This window comes from Pezoporus occidentalis, unplaced genomic scaffold, assembly GCF_034315485.1.
Source record: "Pezoporus occidentalis ecotype Australia unplaced genomic scaffold, CSIRO_AGI_Poc_V1 ctg110, whole genome shotgun sequence".
In the NCBI taxonomy this organism is placed as follows: domain Eukaryota; kingdom Metazoa; phylum Chordata; class Aves; order Psittaciformes; family Psittacidae; genus Pezoporus; species Pezoporus occidentalis.
Window position 1 is genome coordinate 1,017,565 of NW_026912887.1, and position 24,938 is coordinate 1,042,502.

At 43.9% G+C, this 24,938-nt stretch overlaps 1 protein-coding gene and 1 long non-coding RNA gene across 9 annotated transcripts in view; both read right to left on the reverse strand.

Moving 5' to 3' along the window:
• Positions 1 to 24,938, reverse strand: part of AUTS2 (activator of transcription and developmental regulator AUTS2) — a 733,730-nt gene that overhangs the window by 565,278 nt on the left and 143,514 nt on the right. The window lies entirely within an intron of this gene.
• LOC134170532 (uncharacterized) lies at positions 1,659 to 23,670 on the reverse strand. 2 transcript variants are annotated; one of them, XR_009967296.1, is made up of 4 exons: positions 23,574 to 23,670; positions 18,458 to 18,537; positions 18,204 to 18,354; positions 1,659 to 1,968 (listed from the first exon to the last, which is right to left on the reverse strand). It is a non-coding gene; the product is annotated as an uncharacterized LOC134170532 (long non-coding RNA). The 2 variants fall into 2 exon arrangements; XR_009967292.1 differs by lacking the exon at positions 23,574 to 23,670 and having other exon boundaries at positions 18,458 to 18,551.

A 24,938-nucleotide genomic window follows, 5' to 3' on the forward strand; every position in this document is an offset into this window, starting at 1 on the left:
GTCTTTCTCCTGCAAAACTGTTCACAGAATAACCACACTGAGGGACTCTCATCCTGCGAGGCTTTGTTAATGCTGTGCTGGTTGCCTTCAGAGACTGCTCATCACGCACAGGAGCGCGCTGTAAAAGCGGAATGTTGGCTTGAAGGAGGCACCTCCTGTAAATGTCAGTGGTTTTCTAAAGGTTAAGTAAGCATCTTGAGAAAGGCCTCCATGCTCATGCGCTTCACCTTAGTGCAAGCTGATAAAGGATTATTGGAGAAAGAAAACCTGCAAACAGATAAAAAGCTCACAGGTTGATGCTGAACAACAGAAATTTGCTGTTCCCAGTGTACTGTAGTAGATTACCAATGGCACATTTACCATTGTTAATTATCCCAGCAAAGTACTAAAGACTGTTTTCTTCTGCCTAATTAATTACCTCATCTACAGCAGAATGGTAATTCATAGAACACGATCGTTTCTTAAAGCTACGGAAGCTTCTCCTTGAGTCCCCCTCTGAAACATCTGCTCTTAAGGTAAGAATTACTGGTAACCATGAGGACCCAGTAGCTTGGTGAACTGAGCCTGGAAACAAGCCCTAAAACCTAAGCGGGCTTTCTGCTGTACCATAAGCTTTATTACTGATGTTATCTGAAAGGAAACCATAACACACACAGCACCCAGGGTGAGAAAGGTGGCTTCAGAGGGTGGGAGGACACACCTCAACACACTTTCTGCCTACCTTCCCTTTCCTATGGTAGTTCCCCACCACTTCACTATTAAAGCACCACAGAACCAGAACAAACTAAATGGATGCCAACTACTGCACTATGAAAAGAGGAAGAAATGTGATCTTTTCAATGGGGACAGAAGACAAAAGAAGGGAAATGGGATCGAGGTAAAAAGAACTGATACCAGCGGGCCCCCCAATTTCTTTGTATGTCTAGAGAGTAGCAGAAAGAATTGAGAAATGAGGGGAGAAGGGAACCAGGGATGGAAGCTGAATGTGAGGAACATGGTAAGAAAAAGCAGAACGAGGAACAAAAGATGATGAGGAAACAAAATAAACTGCAGAGAAGAAAAATCCTCCAAGGGAACAGCGAAAAACAAAAGAGCAAAAGCAGAACAGCATCAAGTGGGGGAGGCTGGAACAAGAATCACTGAAACAGCTCCAAAAGCTCAGATATCTCATGGAAAAAAAAAAAGCCACAACCTATAAATAGAAGAAAAAAGAAGGGTAAAACCAAAAAGATTAAAGGCAAAGGAGAGATCAGCTTTAAAGATTAGCCTACAGAAAGCTTGCAAATACTATAATAAGAACATAAGGCAGGTTACCACCAAAATGTCAGCCTCTAAGAGGAGTCGCAGAAGTTCAACCAAAACAATCAGCCCTTTCCCAGGCATAGGTCCTTCAGCAGAAAATGGTACTTAGTCTGGAAACCAGCCGTTCTGATCACAATACAAAACTGCTACATGTTGAGTATCAGCAGAAAAGAAGAACTCTACCTTAAGAGTTCTGGTTTTAGTAGTAGATGGCACTGGAGATGATACCAGAGTGGAAAACGGCAAAAGTTTATAGCAGTTCCTGCTCTGTCTGGCTGTAAAGGGGATGCAGTTAGACTACAACAGCGTTAAAACACTATTGGCAGAACCATTTGACTCATGTTTGAATTTAGCAAGGCAAACGTGAGGAAGGGCAGCTCCCATAACCTGAACTACAGACAAACAACTGAAAAATCAACACCAGGAATCAGTGAAGATGTACAAAGTTGAGTGTTTCGTGGCTTAAAGCACTTTTGTTGCCAAAGGCTTGCCAAGTGACTTGGAATGGCTGCCCTTCATGCCTCCCCTCCCTTCTGCATTCATCTGTGAGCAACCATTCTCATTCATGTTGGCAATGTGATTGCTGTGCAGTTCAGAGTGGACCAGCACAGCTTACTTTGCAGCTCCTACTTGAGTCCAACTTAGACATAAGAAGTTTCCAGTCTCCTAAAGCAGCAAAAAGCATGAAAAATCCTTAATTTCCATTGCAATTATTTCTGAGCTCCTTCGTGGCAATTTTCATCTGTCCTTGAAAGAGCGTCAGCGCAGACGCTGTGGTAGGTTCAGTATGAATCTAAACAAAAGACAGTGCTACTTTGGAATACATTTGCTCTCTGCAATTGTAAGACAACAATAACAAGACATGATTTTTGAAGAGAAACGCGTTGGTATAATCTGAATGAGCAAAATCAAACCATTCAGTCACATTTTTCAGAGGGGGGCCGCGTTCTTTGCATTAATATAGTATTTTGCAAATCCTCTCAAGTGCAGCAGCACACAAGGATGTGGTTTGTTTCTCTTTCCAACAGTCATCTGCAAGCAATTTCATTCAGTTAAATATCAGAATTCAATTTTAGCCATAGTAGTGCTTCTGTGCAAAGGAAATGATGGTTTAAATAAGCATGCAGATGTGATCCTGCAGACTGGGGCTTAAAAAAAAAGAGAAATCTCTAAAGGGGACAGAGGCTGTCTACACACTGATTCCTGAATTGCTATTCCCAACTAGTTCACTGAGGGGACTATTTTACCCTGAAATTGAAGTTCTTAATACTGAGCTAACTAAAACCACTTCAGAAATAGAACCAAACTGTTCTGGAATAAGTTTTTCTTACTGCCAGAGAGAGATAATGAATTAAGAAGAAATACCTTGCTTCAAATTTAAAGATTGTTTTGGGGGTTAATTCCTACTGTTTTCTCTGTTTAGATGTGCTCGAATAAACTTATGATACCAGTAATTTTGCACCAAGACACATATCTACCTCAGACTGCCTGTCTCAGAGAAAATACCTTACTTCAGTTTATTTGCAATCTCTTCCAGGGGAGCACAAGCTGCATTTCTGCTCCCATGAAGGATCAGCGGGCAACGAGGCTGCTGGTAACCACTTCTCACATGGAGAGAGAATTTAAGTACAGAAATATCCAGAGAACGACAAATACCTAAAATGCCTCCTGCAGCCACCACTCAACCCAACAAAGACAAACCCAGATTATCATACAGGGTTTAGCTCAACTGACCTCGTGTTTTCCAGCTCCCACTCAAATAGCTGGTGACCACAGTTGTAACACATTCTAGAATGGAGAGATCCTGTATTCTTTTTTGTGCTCCTGCAACAGCTATTTTGGGACGTGGAATGACATCAACAATTTTATTCCAGTATTTTGTTGGGAATATTCTTTCTTCTGTCCTAACGCAGAACGGTAACATTTTGATATGTCAGAAACAGCCCTTTGCAGAAGCACAAAATCATTTCCTCTTCATCCCAGTCCTGTACATGGCTTGAGGAAGAGGAGCTCTGCTCGTCATGGGGGAATGCCCCTGAAGGAAGAAGCGTTCTGGGACAACATCTGGGTGTCCCATACCCGGGCTGCGCTAGCAGGCACGATGGAGCTTGATTTCACATGGAAAATGAAAAGCTCTGTGTAGCTCTTAAATATTTCATTATTGAAAAGGGAACACATCCAAGGAGAGCTTTGTTTATACCCTGGCAGAGTAAATGCAAAATATCACATGTTGGTATTTGTATTTATCACCTCTGTGCTTTGGGAAATGGGTAACCACACACACAGAGACTGAGCACTGGCAGCAGCCAACGCTGAGCAAACCAACCCCTTTCACCTTCAACCCAGGAACTTTTCAAACCGCTCCATTCCTAAAACTGAAATGCAACGATACCTTGCAATCAGAAACAAACTCTCCAGTGTTCCTGGAATGAAATAGTGCTAAACTATGCAGTAATGCCAAGTAAAGAAATACCTCCCTCTCTATAATAAGCCCACAGGAGACCACAGCCCCTTACAGAACTATTTGCTACTGTGGGATTATTGCTGAATTATTGCTCAAAAAGAGTCTAATAAAACTTGAGTAAAACCAGAACCATTCCCACTGTTGTTATCAAAAGACTTGTGTGTATCTGCATAGTAAACTCTGTTATGGGGAACAAAAATGTGTAAAAACCCAGTCTGATGGATGTCTTCCTAACAAATATAAAGTATTTATCACTCTGCGATTCTTACTTCTTGACTCCAAGTAAAATATTTGGGGTTAGATGCCTAATGGCTATAGAATTCAAATGAGTTTTAACCAGAACACTGAAAAATGAAGAGGTTTTAATTTAAATTAAGGATTAAGCTAAAACAAGCCTTGTGCCACTGAAGACTAATTCAAACAACTGCTTGACAGACCAAACCAGTCTACATTATGGGCTAAGTATGTATGCCAGGGGTTTATGCTTTTCTTATTTGTACTAAAGCAACACCTGAATTAGCATTGTTCTGTAGTGCTAAAACAGGACTGTGAGTGCCCTAACTGCAGGTAATGTAAAAATCCATGGACAAAACTGCCATTTAATTCCATGGTACAGCGGCAACTTCATAATCTGGAGCCTTCACAGCTTGCCATCAGAAAGGTGGAGAGAAAACACCTAACAGAAAAAGCCGCAAAGAAAAAAAAAGACTTAAGCCTATTTCACAGAACACAAACGAAGGCATAGAGAGAACAAGTGACGTGTTCAGCGTTGTATGGCTATTGGGAAAAGAGCCAGGAATGGAATTCAAGTGTTGATCTACTCTTAACTCCCAGGTTTCCTAGTGCATAACCATTTTTCATCTTCCTTTAAGTCCCTGCCACCCCCCAAACACATTAGTCACAGCAGTCCTGAATCCCAGTTTCTTAAGCGATGGGCAGTTAGCATGAGCCTGGGCTCCTCTACAAACTCAGAAGCTGCCCTCTCGTGTGGGTGTTGATCTCAGGACTCAAGGTCTCTACTGAAGGTGCTCCAAAACCAGGTTCAATTTCCATATGTATTGAGCACCCACACTTCCCATCACCACCAAAAGAAGGGTGCTCTGCTGCTCTACAAGCCAGGCCAGGAGATCCAAGTGTAATGCTGACTGCAGCAGGGTACCAAGCTAAGCGGAGTAATAGCTGCTAAATGAGAGCTGTTAGAGTTGAGGAGGTCGATGCAATGTTACTGCTGTGCTGTTACACTGAGAACCCTTATGCTCAGATGCCTGCAGTATTTCCTGGGAGTTAAAAATGGATTTTACAGGGTTTCATTAAAAATAAATAACCTACTTAAGGAAGAGGGCATAAAAAAAGTATTACCAAAGGTAAACATAGCACGAGTTTCAACTAATGTTGACACAGCACAAAACACAAGTCAAATATTTGTCAATGAACTTTTAAATGCTATTTACAGGAACTTCTGTTTGTATTTTTTCGTTGTAATATTTTGACACTTTGTTATTATTTATTCTTTTCCCAAGGCAGGCTTTGCTTTGCTGACAACCTTTTTTAGATATATATTTAAACCACATTATTCATATACTAAATCTCTAAAAAATGTTTCTCAAAGTGTGTTATCCCCAGCATTTAACCACCAGCTTGTCATAAGCTGAGCCCTGAAACCTCAGCGCTTCAACAAGAGACTCCACGGCAACCACCTGCTTAAAAGAAGAAGGGGAAAAGGGCACATTTCTGGATGACAGATAACAGGCATTTTTACACTGACAGAAAGATTTATGGCATTTAAATTGCTCAGCCAAACTACTACAATGTAATTACTGAAGTTCAGATGGCTATCCTGTATTTGAATGCACAGCTATACTCCACTGCAGCTACTTGTAGATAGCTTTGATGGGCTAATTTGCAATAAAAAGTAAGATTACAACAAGAACCTTGAAGAGTCAAGTTGGCTGGTGTGATGTTTAAAAAGCAACTTTGATTTCAATGCTCTGCCAGCTATACTGAGTTCAGCTCGGGGGGTGCCAACACAGGAGGGATGTGGAGCTGTTGGAGCGAGTCCAGAAGAGGCCATGGAGATGCTGCGAGGGCTGGAGCAGCTCTGCTCTGGAGCCAGGCTGAGAGAGCTGGGCTGGGTCAGCCTGGAGAAGAGAAGGCTCCTTAAGGGGAGACCTTAGAGCAGCTCCAGGGCCTAAAAGGGCTACAAGAAACGGGGAGAGGGGCTTTGGACAAGGGATGTAGGGACAGGACAAGGGGAATGGCTTTAACCTGCCAGAGGGGAGACTGAGATGAGCTCTTAGGCAGAAGCTCTTCCCTGTGAGGGTGCTGAGGCGCTGGCACAGGGTGCCCAGAGAAGCTGTGGCTGCCCCATCCCTGGCAGTGTTCAAGGCCAGGTTGGACACAGGGGCTTGGAGCAAGCTGCTCTAGTGGAAGGTGTCCCTGTTCATGGCAGGGGTTGGAACTGGGTGAGCTTTAAGGTCCCTTCCAACACAAACCAGTCTGGGATTCCATGGTATTGATTGTGTCAGCTGGCTGGTAGTTAATAAACACCAACTAAAATGACCTCATATTTCTAGGGCAAGAAGCACAAGTAGTACCCACGTCACCTATTCCGAAGTCACAGGAATGTGTTACAGGGACAGTCATTGTCAAAATCTGCTTTAAAGCTTAAAAGCTTGTTGGAATTTTGGATTTAAGACAAAATGCTAAACTCATGTCACTCTAACAGTGTTGGGAATCTTGCCATAGTATGTCCCACACTAGACTGAACAGTTTTAGTTCTAGCTCGCAGTTTAAATAAAAACTCCCTCCAACACAAGAAGACATCCTCCCTGTGTTTCAACATCTGCTGGAAACCAACCTCAAAGCTACACAAAACTTAGAGCCTTTTCTGGAGCTTCATCAAGTTATGCTTGGTTTTAGGCAAAGGTTTGGGCCAGAACTGAGCTATTTCACCAGAACCATCCCACCCATGCTGAACAGAAACCACCATCCAGCAGAGCTCGTGTCTATCAGTCAGAGCTGGAATTACACAGGACAAGTTTTCCGCTTAGAATTGATGCAGAGAACAGAAACACCTTAAGTATCTAACCCGAGTGCTCCAGCCATGGCAGAGCTCTCCGTATGAGAACAAGTTCAGCCAAGTTCCCAAGGGGAAGGAAAAAAATCCTACGAAGAGAATAGAGTTGTCTTCAAGAGCTGACAGAAGTTCAGATACAGCTAGTCAAGTGCAGCCAGTTATGATTCAGCTGTATAATAGCATTTGCACTGACAGACAAGACAATCTTTCTTACAACTGTCTGTAGCTTTTTGGCTTGAAGAGTCTTGATGCTCTTATAAATTGCGATTTCCCATCACATTCAAGATGTCTATATATTTTTACAGGACACAAGGCATTTGTATGGCATCTGTTACAAAATATATATTCTTACAGCCTAGGAAATGCATTTCAAGCCTTTCATACATTAAGTCTGATTTATTCAAGCTCATGGAAAAAAAGCAATCTGTCTTGAACATAGGATGCACAAAGAACTGGGGTGCCAGAGACTGGCTACTGATTCCTGCCCCTCAGCAATAGGACAGGGAAAAGTTACCTTGATCTGAAATTGATGTAAATTTGAAGTACTGCAACCTAAAATACTTCAAGAATGTAATTCTGATCCCATTTACCTGACATCATTAATCTGTAAAGCACTGATCATCAGTCAGTTATGAGAGGTCACTGCAGCTGTCAGAGAGCATCCCTGTTTACAGAGACATTACTCTTTTAAGCACAGATACCGAGTTTTTACACAGATCACTTAGAGGTACTTCTTGCAGCTAATCTCTAGCTGAGGCAGATCCAGTGCTGCAGCTTCCAGGGATGGAAAAATGCATTAACACACCCAGTAATGTGTATTGGTTATTCAAGTGCTTCCCACGGCAGTTCCTGACCACCCTGTGCTCCTCCCAGGCACTATGCATTGAGCAACAGCCTCCCCCCTAATTCACACTGCAACAGAGCTATCAAAGCCCAGAGGTGCAGCTACCTCAAAGAATCTTTGCTGTTTGATATTCCTCATGTCTCGTGGTCTCCAGTGACGATCCAGCACTGTTACAGCCAGCACTTCCCTACCAGGCTCCCAAGCCCAGTCAAGAGTACCAGTGGACGGAGCCACATCAGCACGACTCAGCAGTGGTGGGTAACAGCTCTGCTGAGAAACCCAAGCATGACAAGGGCACTGCAAAGACAAGATACAAACACAGCACTGCACTGGATGTCTGCTCTGAACACCCTCTCCTGAGCACAGCCTCGCTAGGGGACTACAGAGGGGCCTGGAGATGGCACAGAGCAGATGTGCTGTGTAGCAATTGTTTCCACCTCCCCTTTGTATCGCTTGCCCAGATACCTTATAAGATCCCTTATGAACAACCCAGGAGTCACAGATGGTAACTTTTAGACCTCTGCTGAGAGATTTCATGCTTAATTATAGATTGTCATTATTATTATTATCATTATTATTAATAATACACACCCTCATAACTTTCTGCTTTAGCTTTGGCGCATTTAATTCTCTTTGCACCCTACTTATGACCCCTTCTTCCAGAGCCTAAGTCTGCAAAAACCATACTCAAACTGTAGGACGGAGCAAGCAGGCAATGCCCTGCTGTAGGACCATGCAGTGCTAAAGCACATGCCTTCATTCAAACAAGCTTACACTGCTGAGTGTTCGATCCATCACACAGAACATCATTTAGGCAGATACACAGTGCCCTGCTTCACTCAATACAACAGCAGGAAAAGGCAAACAACAACCTCCACACTTCAGATGAGAGAAAAAGCTTCACCATGACACCAGTTTGGAAGAGATTCACAAGAATGTTTCAGTAGCAGCTTTTTACAGAAGGGGGACAAGCACAGCAGCAGCTGCCTTTTGTTACCAGCTCAAGTGGGCAGGCACTCCAGGGAAAGTGTGGAATAATGCAGAGAAAATGCCTGTTAAGGCAGCAGAATGAAGCCAATATTCAGCCTCAGTTCAACCACGTCTTTAACACAGCACACACAGGCAGGAATTGCACTGCACAGTCATAGAGCTTCTTCATAGCAGGTACCAGAAACAGCAGAGTCCAAGCAGGAGCACTCCTTCCAGCACACAGGGATCCTCTGAAGCTTGCTGCTCCAGCAGATACAGCCAGACACACCACACATGGCACAGTGTGCGTTACTGTCCCAACAAACTGATTTAATCTAGAAACCATAGTTCAGGCTTTTGTCCTCAGAAACCACAGCCCACACTTGCTTGGCTTTTAAATAGAAAACACCAGTCCCATGGAAGTATGAAACACAGTCATTTTAATTCACCCTTAAAGCATGTCTGGAGAACATCAGTGAGTCAGCCAAAACACATGGGCAGCTCGCACAGGGAGAGTGACCCGCTCCTGTGGGTACCTTGCCAGGACGATGTGTTTTACAGCAGGAAATGGAATGTGCTTTACCTTATCAGTGATGCTTAACTGAGCCACATATTGGACAAAACCCTTCAGTCAAATCTCCCTAGGTTTTGGATTTAAACCATACCACAACCTGCCTCAAATAGACCTTGGTATAACAATAGTCTTTTCACAGCGTAGTGGAGTCATAAACTGGAAATGGTATCAGCTCAGCACTGCAAACTGCAAGTCTCAGTACAAGAGCCAGCCCCCAGTCTGACTTCAGCAAAGCAGTTTTAGGTTTAATGATGCAGAGCCAAGCTGATCAGTGAAAAGAAAACAAACCTCTGCTACAAGTTTCCTTCTGCATCACTGTGTGCAGGATTTCAGCCACCAGCTTCAGCAGGGACCGAGATGACCTCTGTCAGAGCCACACCAGAAACCTTTGTCCCTGTCAAATTTAATTGCTATTTATTAATAAATCATTCTTCCAAGCTGGAATTTTGCTTTGAAGAAGTACCAACACAGGCACATACGTTCTTAGCATTCAGTCTTCAATACAACATGAATGTGTGCTTCAGTGTGATATTGGTCTGGGCTTGACTGATGTCCACAGTGTGGATTTAAGTGGTCACTAGCTCAAATATTCAGGGCATTCATCTGTCTGGCAATACCACCTTCCACAAAACCTCTGTTTGGGAGCTGACAAAAGCCAATCATACTAGTATAACAAGGTTTATTTCTCCAGATCAGATCTCAAATGTATTACAAAGTGCAACCTTGCTTGAAACCCCCTCTCCCCCCACCCAGAAACCAAAGGGTTTCTTCTAAGACAGACCACAAGACATCAACAAAAGCATTAATCATCAGTTTCCAATTAACCATACCTACATCAAAGAGTGCGATTATTACTCCTTTAAAATATTAATAGAGATAAGGTTGCACAGATTTCTGATGTTCTCCTTGGATTTCACACAATTCCCAATGATTGAGAGAGCAAAGGCCATGTTCACCAGCAGAAACATGCCCAGCACAGTTCCTTCCTACAGCTTCTAAATTGAGAGGGGACGTATCAACTGCTCCAGTTAAACTGAGGCAGTGCCCTGCAGCATCTTCCCCGGGGTGTGGACACTGGGAACACTTGCTTGAACTCCTAAGCAAAATCTAGGTGAGATTTCCCTTTCTTGCCAGGGGATAATTTGCGTTAACACCAACACCTCCAGAAAGATGTAGCTGCCTCCAGCTCAGCGCTGTGTGTTGTCACACCAGGGAACGTGGGTGATGCTGAAAGCCAGGGTGGGAAAAAAAAAACAGAAAACAGAGAATGCAGCTTCTATGTTGAATTTTAACTGCAATATTTGGCAAACCCAATGTCATTTTGGGTCTGGCTACATGATTATTACACAGCTGCAGTGAGAGACAGAAGAAATGATCACCATGTGACAATACAGCAATATTTTATGATATAAAGAGCACAGCCAAAGCCTCCTTCACCAAATAAAGAAATTACACAGTACTGATAGAATTCAGGGAGCTGTTTTGACTAATTCAGATACGTTTCAAGCCCCAAAATCAAATTTCTGTGTTTACCTGACGGTAAATTGAACACTGAAAGACGAGATTAATTTTTTCATACTGAAATTCGAAGCATTCCACACAACCCCTTCATGAGAGGATGGAGCAGAAAGATGTGGTGCAGAGGGTGGCTGTGACATTACAATAGCCTTTTGGTGCACAAGTGCTTATGAAAAGCCTCAAAGCCACAAGAGGCTTCTCTGGAGTCTGATGTTTTCTTCAACTCGGCCAGTTACTAGCAGAGATCTTGCTAAAACTATCACACATAACAAACATTATCTCACAGTCTATTAGGCTATAAATACTTGGTTCTGGTCACAACCTATAAAGGGAACTGAAGTGAGAACTCATTTTGACTGACACATCTGTAACATCAGACACATCATCAGCCCTGTATCTGTTCCAGACAGTCCTAAAGCCTGAGCAAACCTCAGCCAGGAAACCACTAAGCAAATCACTTCTTCAGCTCAGGTCTTCCAGGTCTGTGCTGTAGGTGCAAGGATCAAATGCTGCTGACAACACACAAGAGAAACTGTTACCCAAGCTAAGTCAAATGCAACCTCTGGAGGATACACACAGAGTAATGCTGGGATAGAGAGCTGACACGCTCTAATGACTGGAATCTCCTTGCAGATGCTTTCCCTGGCACCCCATCCATGTTTAACAAGAGCAAATAGGACACCTAGCAAAGAACAGGGCTTGTGCATGATTCTGATGCTCTAAAAGAGGCTAGAGGGAGAGGGAGCAGGAGAACAAACATTTAATTCCCTTGTAAAACAGATGACTGCATTGTAATTTTCTAGCAGCTGCTGGCAACAGCCACCACACTCTCATATTCCTATTAACCAAGCTGCAGCTGATTTATTAGAGGCTCAGATACATCAAAACAAATGACTGTAACATCATTTATATTACTATTTACAGCTCTTTAATAGGGTTACACGAAGGGGCAACGCAGCACAAGCTGGAATCTGGTTACAAGTCTGTCAAGCAGCAGCAGAGTACCTTTCCGCTGCACCAGGCTCTAGCACCAAGCTCCCGTATATCATTCCCAACAATTCCCTGTGTATCTGTGAGGTGCAGGTGTGCTGGAAAGCGGTGGTGCCAGAGACAGCAAGTCTTCCTAAGCTGCACATATACTCAGTCGTCTGCTGCTAGTCAATATAATGCTGATTTAACTCCAAAACAAGCCCAAAACATAACAAAACCCAACCCAACCCTCTGCCCAGCAGTAGGACTCAATCAAACGCTGCTGCACCAGGAAGGGATCAATGTTATCACTCCTCTGCAGAGCACGCTGCTCACACAGCCAAAGGCATTCTGTTTCCAATGGGCTGTGTCCAAAGCAGCCAGGGATCAATATCAGCCCCAGGACTGAAGTCAGCCCATGGTCAGAGCTCTCTCCTGGGCTGCCTGATGGTCCCCTTAAGCCACAGATTCCTGAACCCTGTTTGCTCAGGTGTCCCCATTGGCAGGCAGAGAGGGATGTGCCCATTACAGAGGTATCCTGGACCAGCAGCAGTTCCTGGCTCTGGGCAGGACACAGCAATGCCACCCAGCCTAGCCCTCTCTAGGATGAGCGCAGGCATGAGCTCCCTGCAGGTGACGTGAAAATTTGCTTCCTCCTCACCCCCATCTGAGTAGGAAAACAAAACCTACCAGGCTTTTTATCTCCTTTTCTCACACCATTTTGAGTTAGCATACCTGAACTTAGTGGCACAGCTGCCACAGTCTGGGAATCACAGTCCCAAGTCACTGATGTTAAACCCAAAACTATTAGGATTGGAAAGTGAGCGCATCAGAAATCAGCATGTGAGTAGAAGGCAGGAACCATTCAAGCTACTTCAAACCCTGACTTAAGTCATCTACAGGATCTACATAAGGGAATGGAGAGACAGGACAAGGAGGAATGGCTTTAACCTGCCAGAGGGGAGGGAAATTGAGATGAGCTCTTAGGCAGAAGCTCTTCCCTGTGAGGGTGCTGAGGCGCTGGCACAGGGTGCCCACAGAAGCTGTGGCTGCCCCATCCCTGGCAGCGTTCAAGGCCAGGTTGGACACAGGGGCTTGGAGCAAACTGCTCTAGTGGAAGGTGTCCCTGCCCATGGCAGGGGTTTGGAACTGAATGAGCTTTAACATCCCTTCCAGCATAAACACGTCTGGGATTCTATGATCCTCTCCATGCAGATGGGTTTTAGTCTCAAAATCACATACTCCCATACACGCAAGTGGGATCTGTATTAGGTGCTTTGCTGAGACAACAACTCCAGGCAGAACAAGAGGCACTGCTTGTGGTCCCCACTCCCTATGCCCCACTCCTTTGAGCACAGGTTCCCCCAAAAGCCAGCCTCTGCCAACATGACTTAATCTCCCACATTCCCTGAAGAAGCAACACAGCATCACCACAAGCCATGGATGGCTCTGTCTACCAAGAGAATATCCTGAGCAGTGACAGACTATCTCATCTAAAGACTCTTCTCTACCTGGAATGACATACTTAAAAGGATTTTTAAATTAAAAGGGAGCTCTGTATTAAGAACATAAACCCTTTATCAGAGGTGTTGATGAAGGCAAATGGAAGATCCCTTTGCTGGATAAATTTCACAAGGAATTCCCAGCCCACCCCACAAATTCTGAACCAACGCATTCAAGCCTCTGGTTTTCTCTAACCCATAAAAGCTCCAGATAGTCAAATATTATGCTTCTGCTTTTTAAATATTTCCATTTAAATGTAGATTTTGACCTTCTTGCCAATGAAATATTAATAAGAGAATAAAATATATATTACTCTTCTTCTGAGGGAGAGGTCTCTCTAACTCTGTCATGTTCCCCATCGGTTTTTTTGAAGAGGATTTCTTTAAACCATGGTGAATTTATTCTTCATTCCTACCTTTTTTTAGGCCACGGCAGCTGAAAGCAGAAAGGTGATCCCTTTATTTTTCACATCCCAGGGGAAAGAAAAGGGGTAGAAATTCTATTTCTCTAGATCAATGAAAAGTAAACAAGGACACCAAAGAAACTATATCATTTCCAGCAAGATGCAAAAGGCTAATTTAATTTGAAGTAACTGTGTTCCTAAACAAGGAGACAGTATAAAGATTAACTGAGACCTCCATTTCTTTATATAACTGCAGCCCATTAAGTGGAATAAAACTCACAAATTGCCCTGCTTATCCATCTTTATCTTCATCATTGTTCCAAGATGAATTCTCCCTCCCCTCTCTACAACATTATTTATCTTTCTCACTCCTCCTTTGTCGTTAATGGAAGGGAAAACAACAAAATACATCATGGTGCTGCAGCACTAATGCAGTACTGCTTAAAGGGGATCAGTTCTGCTCCTGCTGATTTAAATGAGGGCCAGGCTGGACCCCAAGGATGCTCTACAGTCCTAATTACAGCTGCAGCAGGAGAAATGTTTCATCAATGCATGATAACATCCTCTTTTAAGACCATGGTAAGATGTACTCTAGAAACACAGGTGGTAAATCCTGTTGGTATCCAGCACAATATCCTCAAGGTTGTTGTTCTGGGTATTTGCCCCTGGGGTCCTGTTTCGGGTAGCACTGTAGTGCTACCGCACAAGTAGTGGGGAGTGGGACAGAAATCATCTAGTAAACTATGGAAGGATGTAAGACAGCTGAAAAATCTCAACTGAGATGGACTGAGACCTTGAGAACCTGCTACTACCAGATGACAAATACGTCGTGTGATGAAGGAGACCCTGGGAGGGCTCTCAATCATTGCTGAGAGCTGCCCTGTGCTGGACGCCTTCTGGAGAGAGCCATAAAACAGAGATCAGCAATACCTCAAACTTTACTTACCAGCTTTTGCTGCTAGTTCTCATGCTAGTGCCTCTCTAATCTAACTTGTGGAAAGTATCAATCCTGATTTTTCAAGTATATTGCTCTTATTTGGCTAAATTACAGCCTTATGCCGTCAACCCAGGTACTCTCACCACCTCCAGAGCAGGGTGTAATTTACAGAGGGTGCAATTCTGAAAGGCAGATATTTAGAGCTAAGTGCCCAAATGCAGCTAAATTTCAATGAGCACAGGGTACCTAATTCTCTTACACACTCTTCAAATCCTAGCGCCCCCCTCTTTTTCTTTTCTCAGATGCTAGCAAGGAAAGGTCAACCTAATTTGTCATAGCAGCAAGTGAAGGCAAAAGATCAGCACACGCTGACAAGCTGGCTGAGAGGTTTCATTATAGAGCTGTTTACAGCATTTATTTCTCCTGTTGTCGCTGCTGTTTTCAGGGTCAAGGAATTGAGATCCCATTTCAGTAGCAGAGATCACTGGCCAGGGAACAAAACACTTGAATTTTACTCCCCTCTCCCCAGCTAGTTGACTCCTATGCCACCAACTGTTGAGACTGTGACCACAGCATTGTTGAAGTTTACATTAACACCTAGCAATGCTAAGTCTAACATCACCAGTCAGCATTTAAATGGAGTGTAACAACAGTCTTAATTCACAATAGCTTATCAGCCAATCAAGTCGACTAATTTGAAGTTATGGTCTTTGGAACATAACATTCTTTCTGTAAAGAAGAAATGCATCAGTGAATGATAATTTCTGAAGTAGTCTTTTTTTTCACAGCTTTTTATATTCTGCAGTTCATACGGAAATGGCTTAAAGGTCTACACCATCACTAACACAAACACTTTACTATGTTTAACACCTGTTACCTCTAAGTAAAGGGAACACTGATGAACGTATGAAGGTTCTCACCAGCTGCTACCCTCACACAAAGGCCAGGTTCAGGGTCTGGCAAACTCACTAAGAGAGGGAACAGTTAGGACTGTCCCCAGGTCAGGAGATGCAGGCACCCACTGACCGGAGCACCCACAAATGGACACAACAGGACCCAAGAGAGAACATGCCCTGGCACATGCACTTTGGCTGTTTTACAGTCCTCACTACAGCGCAAGGAATAGAGGAGCAGCTCTGCTGAGGCTGCTGCTAAATATCTCACAATTCAAAAAGGACAGCCGAGAGTCAAAGCAAGCAAATTGAGTGCAATTGCATGGCCAAGAGCCAAGCCTCAGAGATAAAAGACAGTAATGGAAGACCTTCAGCCACAGCCAAAAGTTCAGCTGACAATAGGATTTCTGTTCCAGTAACAGGAAAAGAGGAACCTTTAGGTCAAGTAAACCACATCTCCTGACTCTGCCTCAAAAGCCTGCTAAAAAGGTCAAGAGATTTTGTATCTCCCAGCTATGTGATGAAAGGCTGTGCCACATACCCATTTATTTCATATTGCTTTTGTCAGGTGATGGCAATATTCACATGTGATGAATAGATCTGCAGGCAATGGAATCGCACATTCACATCTCCCATGTCCACATCATCTTGCCTATGCGCTGAAGCCAAACAGATCAGTATCTTTACTTGATCTGTTTAGCTGAGGACAAGCTAGAAAGAGATTGGAGAGGTTTTGAACTCTGAAGGAAATTAAGGGTGAAAATTACTCCAGAGGAGTGCTGTGGCAGTTATGTGAGCATCCATCCACATACTGTTTTACTTGGAAAACACAAATGGGATTTCAGATGGTCTAAAGGCCTTTGGCTGGCCCTCTGCATGGCCAAAAATCTCCTGCTGCCTCAAAACCACAATCAGTATTTCTTTGTGTTAGCAAATGTAAAATAAAACAGGGAACAAAACCAATATAAACTTCAGTGTGTGGGTTTTTTTTAATCTCCCCTTTTCAAAGGCTTTCAGGATAACTGGAGGAACCTAACTCCCAAGGAAGCATACACAAAAACCCCACAGAGTTAGCAGGCAGAGAAACACATTCTCGTGAGCAATTACTTATGCCCCTCCACAAGCACACAACACTATCACATCAACACACTGCCTTAAGAGGCACTCTGCACCAGCACAGAGACACAAGACAGAAGAGATTCAGTGACAACACTTGAGCCTTTTCCTCCCACTCTGCACTCAGCAGCTGTGATCCCCGAGAATCCATCTTCAGGTAAGAGCCCACAGAGGCTCTCCATTCTGGGTTTCTTTCCCCATTCAAATGGCCAGCAAGAGAAGAAAGCTCCCAACCCAATTTATTTAAGTGTCTTCAGCAATATCCTTTACCGAATTTCAAAGAGCTGCTGGCAGTTGTTAAGCTGGTGCTGTTTAACTTGGACATCTGTCCACCCCGGCTGAGATGACCAACTCACTTTACATCACCGGCTAGCAATCAAATAATAATTACTTTGGGTTACTACAAACTGGAGCTGGATTTGAGTGAATGATTTCAGAGCACTGGAATCCATTACCAATAACCCAAACCATCTGGGTTCTTGTCTCTGTTACAAAGAAAGCAGCAACTATTCCAAACATTAATTCAGACACTAAGTACTAGCTGGCTCACCAGTCCATGGGAGCAGTGGCACGTAGAGTTTGACATAATTACCTCAAGATGGAAGCTAGACGGACATCCTATGGAGAGCGGTTCAGAGTTTACATTCTGTGCTGCATTTAGCTCTCTGGAGTTATATGGAAAAGGTTTGTATTCAATAAAAAGCTCCATTTAACATTATTTCCTTTGCAAAGGCAAGCTGGATAACGCTGGTGGAAAGCGAGGGTTGTGCAAATGTAGCTTGCAGCCTCCCAGCAAAAGGGAAGCCAGCTGACGAGCAGGAACTGTGATTCCTGTAACAACTGAGTTAGACTCTGCAACAAATTGGTACATCCAAATAAACAAATCCCCGAATCCCCTCCGTTTGCCTTTATGAAACAAATGAGTCAGTGCTGAGTAATCGTATTATAATACTGGGAAGCTTGTAATAGGCTTACAAACCATGTGTTTACAGGCTCATTATTGTTCAGGGCTTGCTGAGATAATAAGGAAGCTATGTGAGAAGCACTTTGGAGTCAAAATCTTATCAGATATCTTTTGGAACCAGAATCAGTTTGTAATTCAGACAAGACTAGGTATGAAGGAGCGGGACTGAAGTGACTGAAAAGGAATGGTATTTCCTCACTTGGGACCAGAGATCTCAGAGATCTCTTCTTCAAAGCTACCATCTACACAAGGGAGGGCAAAGCTGAGAACAAAACATACATTCTCACCATTTTTACTGGACAAACTAAGGCTCTATGGAACCAGCCACCCCTCTGAGAAAGCAGCTCTTCTGAAAGGCCAATTTCACTGAAGAAAGGAAAATGAAAAGCAGCATTTCTTCACTGCATCCTGTTAAGGATGGAGGTACTTTACACCTTGGTTTTCTCTTCCATTTGCAATATATAAGGGCATCTTTCTTTAACAATCTGGCAGAATCACACAAATAAACATCACAGGACATGTGAACCAGCCTATGGAGTGGAGCAGGCAGTTGCACTTCACCCTTATAAGAAAATCTGTAAAAACAAGATAATGATTCTCACTTTCTACAGATTTTTATTGTAAAAGTCAGCAGAACTCTACAAATTTTATCTGTTCTAAAAGCCACAAACCTGTTTCATCGGAGTTGTGTGTCCATTTCATTCTTAAAATTACCTCACCAGCAAAAATATGATGCCTCTGTCTTCTGACTGCTCATACTAAATTAGAGATGCTTCTCCCCTAAACACATTCGCATGCAAACCCCAGGAGCCATCATTCCTGCTGTGACAAAAGAGAGTGGATATGCAATAGTGTTACAAATACTCCAGGAGATATCCTCTCCTGCAGAAGCATCTCTGAGAATTCAGCAGTCCACAACACTCACAGAGAGAGAGAACTCTGGTTTCTCCAGACACACAGGACAATGTCCCATGCTCTTAGCTTCAAGAAAGCTGGTTCCTCCACCTGCAGCAAATGGTCAACCTTGCTTATGTTGAGATTAAGGTGAAGCGTTCAAACACCTTCAAAGCTGTGGTAGGAGAAGAACTATTTGGCAGCCACCCTCCTTGTCTCCAGGGAAAGGGACAGTTGGGATCTATGATAACCTATCAGGAAATCCACAAATCCTGGAACACTTTCTGTGTCAACATTTTCTAAGGGACAGTGTAGAGTGGGCAGCAAAATGCCATATAAATTATCTTAAAAGCCAAGTTTCATGTCCTCAAGGATCAATTATTGCCTTTGTGTTTAAATGCATTTAATACAGCAATCCTGTAGAGGGGCAGGATCTTCATTGTTGTGGCCAGTTCAGCCCTGCTGGTCTGTTAATGGGATGGGTCAGCATGATGCCAACATTATGAAGGACAAAGAAAGACCAAGAATAAATCCCTTCTGACCCTGTTGTCACTTGGGTCACACTACAGGCTAGCATTATGTTTATCCAGCACCATTAACCTCCGCTTCTCCAGCACACAACTAAAATCCAGCTGAAGCAAGGCAGCTCAGCCAGAGCCACTGTCAGAGATGGACCCAAGGCCGGTCCTCACAGGAGCTGTAGCAAGGCATTTGTCTGCCCCAGTAACATGTGGAATGGCAACCACCATGCTGTGACAGCTCTGCACATGCAGTCACAAAGTCATCACAGAATCCCAGACTGATTTGGATTGGAGGGGACCTTAAAGCTCATCCAGTTCCAATCCCTGCCACAGGCAGAGACACCTTCCACTAGAGGAGGTTGCTGCAAGCCCCATCCAACCTGGCCTTGAACGGCGCAGCCACAGCTTCTCTGGGCACCCTGTGCCAGTGCCTCAGCACCCTCACAGGGAAGAACTTCCGCCTAAGAGCTCATCTCAATCGCCCCTCTTGTCAGGTTAAAGCCATTACCCCTTATCCGGTCACTACATGCTCTTGTAAAACGTTCTGGTATGCTCCTCTGTTCCCTGGAGGCTACCAGTCCTCACAGTGCCACCACTGCAGCACCATTACACATTTTGCTCTAGTCACAGTTGCTACTTCAACCCTCTGCGGCAGCCCCAGCACTGGCAGGAGCATCCTTGGCTGTTTAAACAGACGTGCAGGACTCCACGGAGCTGGTGTGTCCCACTTCTGCAGCATAACTGAGGCTAGACTTTGCCTAAAGCAGCAGACACCATGTCTTGAAACCTTCTGATTACGCAGCTGGGGAAGCCCTCATCCTCTGAAATTATCAGGTAATAAGAAGAGCATGAGAGAAAGAACAGGGACAGGGTGGAGCAGAGAGGGAATATCTATGGCCTTCTGCACCCAATTCTGTCACTCTGACATTTCTTTCAAATACAATTATTTAAAGCCTCCTGATGGCAAAGCTGAGGAAATGGACTAATAGTAGCTTGTACGGTACCTCTCCATCAGGCAGTTCAATAAATCCTGGCAGTGCCGTGATTTGTGTTAGGAGAATGAGCTTTTCAAGAGCAGAACTATCACGTTACACCGTCAATAATCTCACTGTCAAACCCCCCTCCCGAGTAACCTCACCGACACTTCAGAAGCTTAATTTATAGATGCACTACTTGCCTTCAAGGTATTTTATGCAGCTAAATAATGGAAGCGCGTTATTATCCCAAACTACTCTGCACCTTTCACAAGTGGAGTTGAAGAACATGCAGGAGAACAAATCTATTAGCTCAGGGCTAAATTCTTCCCTGTGTGACACCTGTTTGATACCATCTACCACTAGTGGAGCCGCTTCCAAATTAGACTCCAGGAAACAGAAGCAGAATCAAGCTCTTGCACTTCCAGAGGAGGATTAGCATTTAAAGTGCAAAGCAGCTCATGGAGAAATGCCACAGGGTCTTTCTTTGCATTGCTGTGGACCACTTGTAGCTGCAGGAAGCTTTACCCACTGCTTCCCTCACCTAAGAACTGCAGTGGGCTGAAGTATCCGCCTCGAACTTCAGGGCTAGGGTACTCACAACTACACGGAAGTTGCAAGGATCAGTGATGATAAATAAGTGGATCATCTAGAAAGATCTGGGCTCATTTTCAGGTACGGGGACATTTCCATAGAATCACTTTGCCAAATTGGAAAAGCTGGGCTTGTTTTTCCTTTCCCTAATGGAATACAGGATGGGCTTTCCCCTCTCCAAAAGCTATTTAATGGAAGAGGCTGGATTTCATTTATTCCTGGCTCTTAATGCTGATCGGGCAAGAATTAGTTCCTTTAATGGGAAAGTATTTGTGCAACTATAACAAAGAATACCAGGGAGAGACTCTGGGCAGACACCAAGCATGACAGTGCCATTGTATCCCACAATCTGAGAACTCCCAGCTGTTTCAACCAAGAACAATAAAAATTGGCTTGCTCCAGAGCAGGGTAAGCCCTTTACATAAGCCAGCAGCAAAAGTGTGGAAGACATCAGCATTTGCACATGTTCTTGGTTCCAATGAGTTAGAGAGAAGACTCAAACCAGTAACTCCAACCAAGGGAAAAAACTCAGCTCTACACCCAAATTCTGTAGCTTGGATTGAAGCATATCTTGCCAGTGACACATGCATATTCCAGACTGCACAACAGCAGAGTCCTTTTCTTGGTCAATACCTAATTAGACTGCTCCTTTTTTCAGTTCACAACTGAGCCACTGTAACAGGTTTTGCCTTTAAAGCTGGGCTTGTGCCCTTGCTCTGACAAAGGAAGAGAACTGAACTGCCCTTTATCCAAGTTATTAATCGGTTTGGTTTAAACAGCAGCGTTTCCTTGACTAATAAGTCAGATGCCAACAAATCAAGGTAATGATCCAAAGGTCAATCCACCAACAATGTCCCTTTTGCATATTCCTGACACTCAGAAGCTGACTATCTGCACAGCCAGCCTCCAACACCCTCCTGACAAGGGTGGCAAAGTCAGCTAAAAGCTGTCTGCAGCTCCCTGTCCTTGGTGAATGAGGAAACCCTCCCACTGCCTATACACACACCAAGGGCAGAACTGTGTTCCCACTTACAAACTGGGGTAAGACCCCAAAGTACCAGAGCGAGAAGGGTTTTAAACAACTCCACATCTCTTTGTCTCATCAGCCCAAAGCAAGCTTGGCATCTGGTACCCCCCTTATAACTCCCTACAATCAAGTAAATTTACCAGAGCCTGCCAAAGCCACAGAATAAATGGATCTCAGCTTACTAACCATGCAAGCACATGTAACTTCTTCTGGATGGAGCTTGAGCAGCTTAGCTACGTAACATAGATCCTATGCCCACTGCCCCCTTTCTTTTAGTAACACAAAACTCAGGATCATTTCTACACAGTTCCAAAAGCAGCCTAGCAACAACAGTGAAAAGCACAGCTGCCTTGTCCTTCCTACAGTATACCATGGCAATAAGTTTCCTATCCCCACCAGTTCAAACCCACCAAAGAGGCCAATTCACCTGCCCAGTAACTTCCAGTGAGCAGCTCTGCACTGCTGGCTCCCCTAATGAAAGCCGTTCGATGACCAAACTTGGCTGATGCAAGGCATAAGCGAGCGCACAGCCCCCTTGACTGGCTAGAGAACAGTTGGGTTTTTTTTCCCTCCCTCTTTGATCATGCCAAGGGTAAAACTGAAGATTGGTTTTGGCTCAGGTCCACCCTGTGTAAGGCAGAATGATCACCTGGTATTTACCTCAAAATCGTCTTCTCTTTCATACACAAACTGCTGTAGATTAAAGTCAGCGCCATGCGGCAAGGAAAGCTCCTGGCTAAGCCTCAGCCACACAAAGATCTCTGTGGGAATATTGACAAGATTGACTTCTCCTGCATGTTTAAAACAAGTGTCAAAAAATATTTATGCAAGCTTTTTTCCACCCTATCTGTCCTCACTCCTTAATCCTGATGCAGTTGGAAAAGCAACTCATGACAAGTCTGCAAGCAACCGTGGTCCAGGGGCAATATTTACACTCTGCTCAGGTCCAGGTATCCCCAGGGCTGGGAAAGGGCTCCTGGAACAGGCAGCTTCAGTCTCATGGCCCTGTTAGAGCTTCTTCATGCCTGCAGCACCGGTGGGAGCATGGCAGGGAAGCTCTTGGCTGCCCCCTGCTCCACTCCAGCTTGGTCTCTTTGATCTCTACTTTGCCATCCATCCCACAGCAAAGTCAGTCTGAGCGACTGCACATTGCTGTGTGTTGTATTTCATGTCAAATCTGAAGTTCAGGGGGTTTCCTTCCCATATAACAGGAGTGGGTGCCTAAAGACAGGGGCTGATCTTTACTTGTTAATCCAAGGAGCAAGTTCTGCCCACACTCCCAACTGAACCACAGAAGCTAAAGTACAAACCAACAGCCTCCCTTGAAGGTGTACAGAGTCTCTCTGGCACATCAGCTATCCAACTGATGGAAAACCTGCAAATACATCTGAAGGCTTGATCCATCAGTGCTGAAAATTCTCTGGAATAATGGAGATGGCACGCAGTTGGGTTTATGTGTAAAAATGCCTGAGTAAGACAGCCTCAAAATGAAGCTTCTCTTTCTTCCCTAAGGCAGTTCAGATGGAGATGACAGGAGGAATCCCTAGATTCAAGACGAAAAATCTCATCAGAATGTCTTCTGTACACCAGCCAGGGCAGTGCCCTTCCAGACACACAGAAATGTCTTAACTTCTAAATGCTTTTTGCCCCTTACTGTCTTCTTCTCTTACTACTTCACCTTCTATCACTGTTCCTCATCTCTTCCCATCACAGTGTATATTCCTCTGTCTTGCTACCAACAGCAACTCTATTCAATACAAGTATCCAGAAAATGGCCACAGAAACACACAAATACACACACACAGTAGTTCACATGCCATTTGCATACTACAGCAATATATTCTGTGGAATCTGAGAGATGCTCGTAACTCCTGCCACAATATTTACCATTTCTGCTATTTGTCCTGCCCATCACTCATTTAAACTCTCACTTCTTTAAGGCACATGGTACATTGTCTCCCAAAATGGAACACTGCTCTCATGGGGGTCCTTCAACCAGAAGGGATCTATGAAATAATCCCACAGTATTACCTTTTGGTAGCCAGACACCTTAAACCAGCCACCTTTCTGGCTCTTTGACAAGAAGGAAACAAGAGCATCTGATTACACAGAGATGTCAGAGAGCATGTTACTAAAGCAACAGAGTGTCCCAAGTCACTCTCTAGCTGCTATCAGCATAGTAACCCCAGGAGACAGCAGCAGGTTGGGGGGATAGAGCTGAGCATCCACTGCTCATCGGGTGAGTGATAAGACAGTCTCGCGTGTACCCAGCATTGCTGAAATCCCAGACTTCCCATGGGAATGAGAACAGAAGGTTTGACACACATCTGTATGTGAGCAGTAACTGCTGAGCTGCCTTCCCTAGACAACGTGCCATGAAGCAAATGAAAGAGAACAAAGCCAATGAATGGCACAGGAGAGAAAGCAGCCTTGTGCTTTCCCCCCTGTGATAAAGGAGTACAGCAAACCTGCAAGGTGCAGCTTCTTGTAGGGAATGGGCCTGGATAAAATAAGACTGACTGCACCACCATCCCAAAAAGCACTTTATTAGAACAAAGGACCTCAATCTTCTGAAGTAACTTCCCAAAAATCTTAGCAAATGAGTACAAGAATGGCATTAGTATACCTTTTTTTCATTTAAAATACATCTTAATTCCAAATAATCTTTAATTTCATATCTACTTGAATCCCAGAATACAAAATTGATAGCAAATTGATCCTGCCCTTGCTTATTAGCTCTTGGAGGAAAGCATGTTTGAACCCTTGTTTTCTACTGCAAGCGGATTCAAATATGTAAATTCAGTCTGGAGAGACACAAGTTAAGTCCAGCTCATTATCATATGAAGTGATTTACATTTTATCTACTTGACTGAAAGCCATGTATTGGCCCAGGTTCACATGCTTCGCTACATAGGTCTGTAATTTAGTTCAGATCCAGTGAAGCCTGAAGTCTGGAGAGCCAACATCAAGGTTATCACAACTCATATTTTCCTGAAATTAAATTCAGACTAGATCCTGAAATGGTTACATTTAATGTCTGATCTTGAAAGAGTAAGGCTGATCTCATCCCAGAACTGACATTAGGTTTAATGCTGCTTGGTAACCAGCAAATATAAAGAAACAGGGCACATCCAGTGTTGTACAAGATGAGTTAAGCAGTGCAGCCTCACGTCTTGCATTGCTGCTGCTATACCCCAAGTGAAGCACCTTCAAAATCTTCACTCCATAAACACTTTTCATGGCCAACTTAATGCATGACTTAAGTCCGCAAATGAATTTAGTTACAAAGCATCACCAAGATGTGCCTTCACTTACAAAGCACCACAGGCCAAACCAGAGGCCTTTGGATTATAGAGAAAAAAACAGATGCTCTTCTCCTCTTGGAGCTTTTACTTG